Raw genomic sequence first — 12,838 nt, 5'->3', positions numbered from 1 at the left:
GTATATACGTGTATATATAAACCTAAAGTTTAGGGAGTTTTAAGTGGAGAAGACATTTAAAAATCCAAAGGAAAAATGTTATTTAAGGATACATATATTTCTAGTATAAATATGAAGGAATGCACAGGATGTAAAGATCAAAATGTGGAGAGTGAGAGGAGGATGCAGTTAAGGTGGGATACACAAGAGACTTAAGCTCATGGCAAGGTTTATGTCTTAAGCTCTGTGTTCATTCTATTATTTTTTATGCTTCCTTGGATATCTTAAATATTTCATCATCTTTCATAAGGCTAAGAGATCTTTTAATCCTTATGCTCTTTTGTAGGCTTCAAATTACTTAACTTTCAAGGTGAACCAAGTTCTCTTGTGAACCTATACTGCTATTAGTTTGGGTGTGGTTTCAAAGAAAATATGCAAATGCTGATCCATAAACATGAGGATGTATGCAAATACTGATCCATAACATGAGCGTGTGTTTGAGTCCTTTAAAAATATGCCTAAATGAGATAAGACATCCAAGAGGTTTGTTAAAGGGAATTGAAGGATGAAGAGGAGGGAGCAGGAGTTGACATGGAGAGCTGCCGTCTGTACCCTAGGCTTGACTCCTATGACAGGAGAGCAGGAAGGAAGGGGGCCTGGGTTGGAAGAGCCTCAGACTGCCGTGCAGTTCTAAAAAAGTGTGTTCCAGGCTGATGGGATGTCCTCAGGCCAAAGTAGCTTGTCAACAGATTCCGATGGGCGAGAATGGGCCGGCACCAGTACCCTCACTGTGCTCAGTCAGTGGCAGGACGCAGCCCCGGGGAAGCACGGCCTTGCAGTGAATGCAGTGGTGAATCCAAAGGGGTGCAGACTGGACTCAGTTCGCTTTGTTTCTGCAGCCAGTTCTCTTGTAGGAATTCTGAGCAGACAGTTTCTATGGTTGCACCATCCAGATCCATTTCTTACAAGTTTGGGGAGCTATTCTTCTATGATTTCCATGTACCTCTCAGAAGAAAGAGTTTGGTCTGATGATTGGTATACCCTGTCACTGAAGAGCCAAAACTAGTATTCATCGACTCTGTCTTCCATCATCCTGTCTCCTTAGCAGGTCTTGCTGGCTTAGCTAATGGTGTGACCCAAACCTTTGTTCCTGAGGTATATGAACCCTTGGAAATCATACCCTTCTCAGCCTGGGTTACTACTTATATCTATTCACAGTTGTGGTGGAGCAAAGGAATACCAATAGGCACCAAATGGGCCACCTGTGTTCTGTACGTATTTCTCTAGTCCCCCCACTCCTGATCAAAGTCTATTATACCAGCGAGGAGGGTGACTGCTCTACTAGCCTGCTGGTCCCTGGACATAAGAAGTACAGAGTGCCTTGCCCTAGCTGGTTTGGCTCAGTGGATAGAGCGTTGGCCTATGGATTGAAGGGTCCCAAGTTCGATTCCGCTCAAAGGCACGTGCCAGGGTTGTGGGCTTGACCCAGGTTGGAGATGTGCAGGAGGCAACCAATCAGTGATTCTCATCATTGATGTTTCTATCTCTCTCTCCCTCTCCCTTCTCTGAAATCAATAAAATATATTTAAAAAGAAAAATTACCAAGTGCCTTGATGACAGTCATAGTGGGTGGTTCAGTAGAACTTTTGCTGTGTTCTCTAGCAAGAGTGTGCCCGCTTTGGTGACATACTTTCAATGCCGCAGAGCCCAGAGTTTCAGGAATGGAAAGCAGAGTACTTCAGTCGATCACTGGCAGTGATGATAACTGGAGTCATTCCTCTCTCTGGGTTCTTGGACTCATATAAAGGTTTGTGATTCTAGGTATACACGGCATCCCCATAGCATGTTGCATCTGAGCTGGTCTTTGGTAGGCCTTTTAGAGATCTATGAGACTATATACTTTTGGATTGCATGTATGTAATATGACCAGTGGCTCCTCTGGTTGGGCCCTCTCCTCATTTGCTATGAAGTAGGTCCCCTGGGTGAACACTGCTGAGTGGAATTGATGCCTGTGAATTAGTCATTCCATTAATAGCCAGATAGTGGTGCTGCTGAGGCTTTGTGGCCCTAGGATGTGGGGATACCAGAATAGGTGTCTCTGTGAAGGATGAATTGCTGGCCTTTCTAGGATCAAAGGGATCCAATGTAGTCAAGTTGACACCAAGTGGCCTGTTCTTCTAGGGAATAGTGCCATACTGTGGGCACAGCATTAGTCTCTGTTGCTGACAGGTTGGACATTCAAGATACAATAAGTAGGTCAGCTTTAGTAAGTGGGAGTTCATCTGTTGGGCTCATTCATAGCCTCTTACTCTGCCAGAAGCCATTCCATCTATGTGCCCATTGTGTCTTCCAGGCTGGCTAATGTCAATTGATGGAATCATGGTGTCCACTTGGTTATTCAGTGCCTCTTCTATGGTAGACACTTTCTGGTGGACATGAGCATGTTATTTAAAAAAAATTTACCCACTCCCTCATATCCACCCATGTACCTTTACCCCAGCCAGACCTTGCCTCTGATGTAGCCATTTTTCTTTCACACCCTGACCAGAGGGTCAGCCATTGACCACTGATTAGGAATCTCACCTAATGATGCTTACAGATTTGCCCATTGGGAAGATTTTCCCCTCACCACTGCCTTTCAAGACTGCCCCTTTACATGCCTATAATGCAACCACGGTCCATTGGCATCTCATACCCACAATTTGAACCACGCCAACCTACCCATTGGTAAACTAAGCTTGGGCATTGTCCTCCTTCAGTTGGTTGTACCTTCCCTCCCCTACTGCTGTAGGTGCAAGTGGGAGGAATGGCACTGATGCAACTATGGTAGGTGCATGGAGTTCAGTGCTACCTGCTCATACAGCTTATTTGTGCCCTTGGTCTTGATTGGGCTCAATGTCAGATGTTCCATTTTTGTCTTCTAATGGACTGCTGCTGAGCTCATACAACTTTATGTCTTGGTGGCTCTGACTAAGCTTAGTTTATAATGAGCAGTTCTGGACACATGGTTACCTGGTACTCATGGTCAAGCATGCTGTGTCTACCAGAGCTCAGTAACATGCTATTTCTAAAAAATGATAATTCTCTGCCACAGATGGTAGGGCTTTGCTCTGGAATCCTAGTCTTATGATGTGATTGTCCCACTGGGGCTTGCCATAAATTTCACACTGCATCTTTTCCCACCATGGATGCTTCCTGCACCATCAGGTCTGCTGATCTTGTGGCCCGAGCTGCAGGGCTGCTTGCAGCACAGCCTGGACCTGCTGCAGAGCTATTTCCTGCTTTGGGCCTCAGGCAACACTGGTAGCCTTCCATATTATCCAACACAAGGCAGAGCAATAAGTAGTCCTAGGTGTGAAATGTTGCCTGCAGAACTCTAAGGGGCCTACCAGGCTTCCTTCCGATGCAGCAGCTATATTTTGGGACAGATAGCGTGCATGCCCCTGATCGCTGCACCCCTGAAAAAATGCAATGGCTGAACCTTCATAGGATTGACCTGTGTATTACCAGTGCTTCCAGCACACTAACCATCTCTTGGCTTGTTTTGTCCAATCAGCAGGATGTCATCCATGTAATGGATAAATGTCATGTTCTGGGGGATGTCCAATCAGTACAGTTCTCTTTGGACTATGGGAGAGTACAGGAGAGTTAGCAGCCCTAGGGCAAAATTAAATATATATTCTTCATTTCATTCAAATGTGAACTGTGTCTGATCCCCTTTTCTAACCAGAATGGAAAAGGCATTTGCCAAATCAGAGGCTGTATACCATGTACTTGAGGCCTAGCAACGATACTACGTCTAGCATAGCAACTGATCGGGGCTCCTACTTTCAACCATTTACAGTGGCCTACGTGACAGTCATCCTCCAGAATCCATCTGGTTTGTACAGAGGTCAGACTGGCAAATCAAATGGAGGTATGAAAAAGAACACACCTGCTCCCTACCCCCATCTTTTAGGTCCTTACACTAATCTCCCCTATCCTATCCACCTCAGTGCAATATTGTTTTTCCTTTAATATCTTGGGGTGGGATTTAGATGATTTTTACTTGTTTTTCTTCACTATTACAGCTGTGACTCCACAGGTCAAGGACCCAGTATGGTGGTGATTCCAACTTTACCATTCCCAGTTACACATTGGGGAACTGAGGTACGTCCATGGGCCTAGTGGACCTCCTGTAAGTCCGACTTTAAACCTCCATTTATTAAATGACCCCCCACACTGCCATATAACAGTGTCATGATGACTCCTCAGGTCTTTGGGAATCAAATGTCAACTTAGACCCTGGGTTCAATAGCCTCTGGAATATCTGGGTAGTCCCCTTTCCCGAGTGCAGTTCCTAAGTAAGTGGACATAGGTCCTTTTGAGGAACCATTATGGCATGTACTTGTGGGTTTGCAAAATCCTTTCTCCCAGGGACTGAGCCACTTCTTCACTCAGTGGTCCCACATATGAAAATTGGCCTGGGTCTGGTAACTGAACAAGGGATTGTGCCTTTTTATTATGTATTTTATTTTTTGTTAATCCTCACCGGAGGATATTTTTTCCATTGACTTTTAGAGAGAGTGGAAGGGAGGGAGGGAGGGAGGAGAGCGTGAGAGATCATTGTGAGAGAGACACAGTGATTGGTTGCCTCCTGCATGTGCCCCAATCAGGGCTGGGGATCAAACCTGCAAGCCAGGTATGTGCTCCTGACTGGGATTGGACCTGAGACCCCTTAGTGCACAGGCCAGTGCTCTAACCATTGAGTTGCACCAGCCAGGGCAATTGTGCCTTTTTATTGTAACTACACTCGAACCCCTACTCCCCATTCTTGCCTTTTTTGGTTGTAGATGTCATGGGGTATCCTCATTGGATGTCCATCTATTTTATTTTACCTCAAGGACACCTTGCTGTAACTAGTTCCACAACTCCCCGAAGACTAAGGCTATTTAGCTGCTTCTCCAATCTCGCTGATCATGACAGCCTCCTGGCTTCTAAGGGTTAAACACTACCACATGGCTTCTATTTCTGGCATGTACGTATTTGGGAGTGGGGGCAATGGCATGATCACCTGGAATTTAAAGAGCCCAGCTCTGTGACTGCTCCCTTACCATTAGCTCTGGCCTCCAGAGGAAAGCCAGCACTGAATTTTTGGGTGTGAGTGCTCCACTCACTAGCATGTTCCTCTTGACCTTGGTGAATGATGTATCTTTTAGGCTTCCCCATGGGACATAATCTGGTAGTCTTCCGGCCTGGCATAATATATCCATCCAGCATACCATCTTCCCTCAGCTCTTCATTTCTTCCTCTACAGGCTGCCAGGGCAGCACAGGTATGTTCCATTTTGCTCAACATTGACCAGCACTTTCTCCAGGCTTCTAAGAGCCACCCTAGCAGTGAGTTTGCCCCATCCCCTAGGGTGCTTGCCAGAGTGCTAAAGCCCATGACATTAGTGTCCCAATTGGATACATTCCTCCTTTTTTCAGTATTACATTCCTGTCCCCTTCATCAAGCACCCTCAGAATTCCATTCTATCAGTAGTCACCTGGCTCCTGCCAGTATGCACTAGTGACTAGCTAATTCTCGCAGCTCCTTTGTGTTAATGTCTTTCCTCTCTTGTCAGGCCCAACATAACCTCAGCCATGAAATGCTGGAATTTAACTTTAGTTTCTGGCCCTGCAGCCCAGAGTGTAGGTGGGGAGAGCTCCCTATCTTGCAGGGCAAAGCCTTTGTGTTATCTTCCCATTGGGAGCAGTGCTAGCTCTTACTAGAAAGGCGGGGACCACCTCTCCAAGTTCTAGGGGTTCAGAGAGGCTTGCAGTTCCTAAATCCTTGGAGTATCCTTGGAGATCTCCCACCTCACATCTCAAAATCCTGTTTTCCCTCCCAGTGCCCTGTTTTGAGCAACACAGACCTACCTTGGCCAAGGATTTAAATGTCCCAGGAGCTCTGCAACTCTCATTATCAAATCCTATGTCTGTTCTTCAACTTGGCACTTTTACTGAAGGAGGGAAGGACTCCTTTGTAAGCCAGCAAAGACTCTGGTCCCTGGCTCTCACACTTGGCCTTGAATTATTAATGGCCCGCAGTTTCTCGTTATTCCTCTCCAGGGCACTGGTACAACTTAATAACCAGCGACTCTGCTGTCTTTTTAGGCACTGTGCCCCTGTATCTTTAACATGCTTGAATCATCACAGCCGTGAGGGTAGTTCCCAGCATCAGAACACCTTGCAAGGTCAGCACCACTGAAATCTTCAGCAATGGGACCACTCAGGATGGGGCCATCTTTTGTCAGTCGGGCCGTGAGTGAGCCTATCTCCAAACTCCAACTTGACTACCTATTTTTCGGAACCATTTCTATTTTCACCTGGGTCTGAGAAACAGACACCAAAACAGGATTAGACAAGCAAGAGATGTATTGGAGGGAATTGTCTGTGAAGGATAAAGAGGAGGGAGCCTTCCAGCTGTATCATAGGCTTGACACCTGTGACAGCAGGGAGGGGAAGGAGAAGGATTGGGTAGAAGAGCCTGAGACTACAGTGCAGTTTTTTGTTTATTTTTCTTCTTCTTTGTATTATTTTATTTTATTATTTTTAAATTTTTTATTATTATTTTTAATTTTATTGTTTAAGGTATTACAAATAGTAGTGCTTATGTCTCTTTTTAGCTAACGTAGTGCGCTTCTCATGTGGCAATGGAGTTCTAAGCCTTCTTGCATGTATTAACTCAATTAATGCCCCCAATCCTAAGAAACTAACATGTACCCTACATGCACCTTTTCCAGACCTAATTCTCCAGGGATGGCCAGCTTTTAGACCCTTCTGTGTTCACTCATTGGCTGGGAACAAGCTAAGGCAAAGTGTAGCCTTGGTGGGATCCCTAGGGGTGGGTTACCGCGGGGGATCTTAGTCAACTATGCGCCCCACAGCCAATTCTCTTGAAGGAGATCTCAGCTACGTTTCTGTGGCTTCCACAGCTACTTACTTTCATACCCATTGTCATTATGATTCAATATCTTTTTGTATTTCTGTGTAGGAAATCTCAGGTCATTTAATAAGTGCACAGTGATTTTTTCCTTATCCTGAATTTAATGTAAGTGAAAGTGCATTTCATTTGCAAAGTGCTATTTAAAATATGGTTACTTTAAGTGATATTAACTTAATATTGGTCTTAGTGATATTAATTGTCATCGAATTGGAAGTGACCATGGGAGAGAAAGGAGCCAAGCTCAACACTTAGCAGTTGGCACATAGTGGGTGTTCATTAAATGTTTGTTGACATAAGAAAAACCCAGACTGTGCTCCTTGGTAGAATATTTACTATATATTTTCATAACTTAAATCCTTTTCTCCTAATTCCTTTTCTGCCCAAGAATGCAGAATATCCTTATTTAAGAAAAGTGCCTTCTTAAAATATTTTGTCCTGAAATATTAATTTCACTAACACTTTCAGGAAGCCTCATTTGATGGCTTTATCACCTTGAACTTCCTCATGAAGAAATTTATTCCCCCAAGGATTCCTTAATGAAAACATTACATTAGATTTGTAAAAAAGTTTTCTTAAACAATTAGGATTTGTTGGAAATATAAGCCCAAATATTAAGTTTGGTAAGATGGTAATACACATGTCTCAGTATTTGTAATTTTAATTTAAAAGTTCATTTGGATTTATGTCCACTTACTGTCACAGTACATAGAACCCAAGTATACAAGTTTCAAGCTCAAATATCATAACTAATTAACTAGAATAAATATATTTAAATCTAGTCTCAATTCTATAAGGAAATAGGTCAGGAAATTAATTTATAAAAAGCAATCTTATTAATTAGATTCAAGGTGAAACTTTGAATAGCATTATTCATTCTGATTTACAATTAATAAACTCAATTTCTATTGTAATGAGAAATTTCTTATTCATCCATCATGGCCATTCAAATTACTATCATTCAGTTTATGAGGAAAAATGTGAAATATTTTCTAGAGGATATAAATATATATCTAAAAATAATTTTACTAATCATGTTTTGCTTAAATGAGGCAGAAGAAAGTAATTACTTCATATTTGTCCATATTCCATAATAACCAATAATGCCATAATATGTGACATTCTCACTGCGACTCATTATTTAAAATGGGTATATTAAGATGGGTAAACCTACACTTTCACAGAGCTGAGGGTTTCTAATGAGACAATGCCACACCCTAGGCAAACAGCAATTTTGATGAAGATGCTTGCTTTGGTCTACCCTTAATCAATTATAATAGAATTTGAGTTTATTCATTGTAAACCAGAATGAATCAAAGTTAAAGATAGAGCAAATAAGAACACTGGGTGGTGTTTGTTACTTTGAGTTGGCCAATGGCGGTAACTCTTAGGCAGAGCTTCTCTGCGGCCCTAACAAACATGTCTGAAAGCCTTGGCTGACATTCTACTCTTTTATTAAAAAAAAAAAAAAAAGCCACTTTAGTCAATTATCATAAGTTGTGTGCATTGAGCGTTTGTCCTTTTACTGACTGCCTAGTGCAGTGATGGCGAACCTTTTGAGCTCGGCGTGTCAGCATTTTGAAAAACTCTAACTTAACTCTGGTGCTGTGTCACATATAGAAATGTTTTGATATTTGCAACCATAGTAAAACAAAGACTTATATTTTTGATATTTATTTTATATATTTAAGTGCCATTTAACAAAGAAAAATCAACCAAAAAAATGAGTTCGCGTGTCGCCTCTGACACGCGTGTCATAGGTTCACCATCACTGGCCTAGTATCTATTTTGATGGAATCCGTACTGTGTGATTTGGGGAAGGGATAGCCAGACACTCCCTCTCCCCATTCCCTGTGGGGAAAGCCAATTGGATGCTCCTGCCCAGTGCTTTGAATCTGCGGTTAGTGGAGCTATTATGCAGGGACAGTTTTGAATTGACACATGTTGGTGCATCCAGCAGCAGGCAAGGACAGCAGTGGCGGTCACATCCATTGTGACTTCCCAAACTGACCATTCCTGCAATGGGACTTCGGCCGTGTTCCTGCTTCCTCACCTTCCCTGGCTCCTATCAGATTTCCAGCCGTGGAGTCCAGCCTTCCTATCCAATCTGTGGTCTATCCTATACGTTTTCAGCAAATTCCTTTTCTGCTGAAGTTAGCAATAGTCTTGTTTGTTTGCAAGAACAAGTATCTAGCTCTTGGCCAATTAATGCATTAGGAAATTACCTTTTGGAAGTTACATTAGAAAGGATTCTCATTTGTTGGTTTTTCTTAAGTAAATGTTGCCTTTCTGGGAATTATTTTTCTTTCAAAAAACAGTTGAGTGGGATCCCTACAACAAAATGGTAAGCTCTGTACAATCTATGGATCTGGATAGCTTGCTGTGAACCACCTCGTCTTCTGGTTTGGATGGGGACTTTTTTCCTCCTATTGGGGCTAAACATTTCCCTCTCTCTATTCCTTTGTGACCCTGTCTTTCTCTTCTCAAGACCATTTTTTCTCATCTCCCAATTCCTGCATCCCCCACATTTCTGCCACTGAACTACTGGTTAGTCCCAGTTGGTCAAGAAATGGGGGTTCCATGGAGCACAAAGGATGGAGATACTGCAGTCAGTGTCTGGGAAGGAGAGAAGGGACGGGAAGGAAAGCTTATCACATTTCTACTCTAGTAAACTTCACTATTCTACATTCTCTGCCCAGTTACTGTTTTCTCTTGGGGCAGAGAAATGAAATGGGTAAAGGTAAAAGAGGAAAGAAAACTTTCTTGTCACAACTTTTTATTCTCAGTCCCTGATTTCCAACTAGACTGCAAGGAGCTTTGTGTTGCTTATTGTTGGTTTCTCAGCATATAAACAGAATCTGTTGTACCATAGATGCTCAAGTGAGTTTGTTGAATAAATGGGTGAATCTCTTCAACATTATTCCTATTCTAGCTATATTAAGGCTTAAAATGATTCTTATGAGCTGGTTTGGGAACTTATCCACAATTTGTAACTTGTTCTGTTAGAAAGTATATTCCAAGAGTCAACTATGGTCTTACAAATAAACATTTGCAAGACAATTTTAGGAAGCTTAGGGACTGCCCCTCCAATAGAAGAGTGCTAATGTTGGCAGTGATGACAATAAGTAAAGGAGACCTCAGCCCCATGTTGAATTGTGTTCAAAGAAAATATTAACATAATTTTAATATATGAATTGATTCATAACTGTTCTCCATTTAAAAATACTTAAATTCTGTCTTCAGCAGTGAATCTACACCAGGTAGCATGTGTTCAGATCCTGACTTTGAAAATCACAAGGAGTGTAACCTTAGGTAAATTACTTGACTTCTGTCCCTGACTGAGTTCCCTCATCTGTAAAGTGGTAGGGTTGTTAGGAGAATTAAATCAATCAATCTATGTCACAAACTTAGAATAGCACCTGGTATATAACACATGTTATGCAAATATATGCTATTATCATTTCTTAAACAGACTCTGTGCCACATTAAACTTTGAAAGTTAACCTTGTGAGGATAGGGTGTACATTGTTCTTATTTATTTTGGTTTTCCCAATGGCTAGCACAATACCTAGCACTAAATAGTCGTACATTAAATATTTGTAGCAGAAAATCAAGAATGACTGAATGAGTGGTTATTATTTGTTAGAATCATTATAGTGGAGGATAGCAGTGAAGGGACCTAACCTTTATTGAGCAATTTTCATAATCCTCCTCTCCTTATCTGAAAATGGCAGGACTGTTGTGAGATTTCAGGGACAATAAAGTATGTAAAAGACTTATTTCAGCACCCCACACAGCAAGCTCACCAATTATGGGCGATTATCTTCTCTGAGTTTGGAAGCTAGTAGGTCTCTTTCTCTGGTTCCAATATTAGGTTCTTAGTTCTGCCTCTTTGGCTGTCCTCCTTTATTATGGCATTTGTGAAAAGATGATCTTCTGTTTTATCAACCTCTGATTGTTGTTATAAAATCTCTATGAAAGACCAGCAGACTCCTCTGCCTTCAATATTAGCCAATACTTTCTCTATCCAGAGCTTACTCCATCCTACGGATATTGAGAAGATAAACGGAAATGATTAGAATGTACTTTCCAAGTGTAAAACATTGTGCTACACGAGTTTGCCAGAGGGGATTAATATAGCCAGAGATCTGCAGAAGTATATGAAGACCCTGTATATCTCTCAGCCTTTATGTCTAAGATCATAGATACAATGGAAATCCGTAAGTAGCATGTAAAAGCCAATTTAATAAAGTCTAGGACAGCTACATTACCCAGCTGTACACAGCATGTTCTTTCTTCAGATGCTGTGATAAATGAAAGAAATGGTTGCCATACAAATGGTTAAACTATGCCCTTTGGCTAGTAGATTAGAAGTCCATTTCAACCCAGGAGAAGAGAATGTCTTTTGCCTTTAAGTGATATTCATAGATTATTTCTATCACAGATGCCATACAAGTTATTAAAACTCAAATGTTAAGCCTATAAACATTGCACTTTATAAAGACTTTTGTACTTTTGGTAAAACTTATTTTAACATTTATCTGAAAATCTTAAAAGCTGCTACTATCTCTTAGCCTTGGGAAATGTAATTTAAAGTTCTTACCTCTCCGATATTATTAAAATCTTCCTTAAAATCCATTTTACCACATAGTTGGCTTCATTTTCTTTGAAGCTCATATTTTATTTTTGAATCATTCGTCAGAGGCAATATGGAGTATCGCAAAGATGCACCAGCACAGGAAATGCTTTGAAACATGGAAAAACCATTTAATAATAACTCATAGGCATCAGTTAGCAGAAAGATTTGTGGATGGTAATATTCAGATCCTTATGTAGTCATTTAATCTGTTCTTCAAAATTAAGAAAGTCATTATAAATCCACAGCCAGAAAAATCTGCCAGTTGATGCAAGCATTTGCTGCAGGGAGAAAATTTGTCAAGGTTAAGCTTATTTTGCCTGGTTGGGTACGATAGGTTCTGTGGATAACAAGGAGGAAGCTGGATATTTTTTGTAAATTGGATGAATTTTATGTCATCGTAAATCTGACCACTGCTCCTTGATATTGCTGCATACACCTAATTTTTCAGGTGCGATAACTTAAAAGAGATTTGTATTCCTTAGGGAAATAACAATTTCCCTCTTTTCCTGGCTTTGGGTATTGAGTCACCACCTTCCTTTGCCCAGGCCGAGGATTAGATAATTGCTTCCTTTCCCTATGATGGTGGTGACTGTTTATATCAGTGTGTGTAAGTGTATGAGTTTAATTAGGCATTGAAAGGGAGGAAGAGTAGTGGAGAAGTACCTTGCTAAATATCCTGACCCAGGACCCCTTAAAGTTCTAAATTTGGGTGAGTAAATGATCATGTAGCTAGTTTTCCATCTTCCCCCCTTCTCCTTGCCTTCATTGTCTTTCTCTTAAATGTAGTAAAGCCAAATGAGTCAGTATGCATGAAGATCTATCAGAACCAGAAAAGAAAGGCCACAGCCCAGCCGGTGTGGCTCAGTGGTTGAGCATCCACCCAGAAGGTCATGGTTCGATTCCCAGTCAGGGCACATGCCCAGGTTACAGGCTCGATCCCCAGCGTGGGACTTGTGGGAGGCAGCTGATCAATGATTCTCTCTCATCACTGATGTTTCTGTCTCTCTCTTCCTTTCCCTTCCTCTCTGAGGTCAATAAAATATGTATTTAAAAAAAACACCACAAATCATTTAAGGTAGAATATCAGTTTTTTTATTTTCTGAGATGAAATGAAAACTCAAGCAACGTCATACTTCCATTTAATAATAACCATTTTAAAAATAACTCATAGTAATCAGTTAGCAGAAAGATAGAAGTCATACATTGCCCATGTTCTTGTTTATTATGCATAAATCAGTTATTTATTTCTTTAAT

The sequence above is a fragment of the Myotis lucifugus genome, unplaced genomic scaffold, assembly GCF_000147115.1.
Source record: "Myotis lucifugus unplaced genomic scaffold, Myoluc2.0 scaffold_114, whole genome shotgun sequence".
NCBI lineage: Eukaryota > Metazoa > Chordata > Mammalia > Chiroptera > Vespertilionidae > Myotis > Myotis lucifugus.
This window is presented reverse-complemented; position numbering follows the sequence as displayed.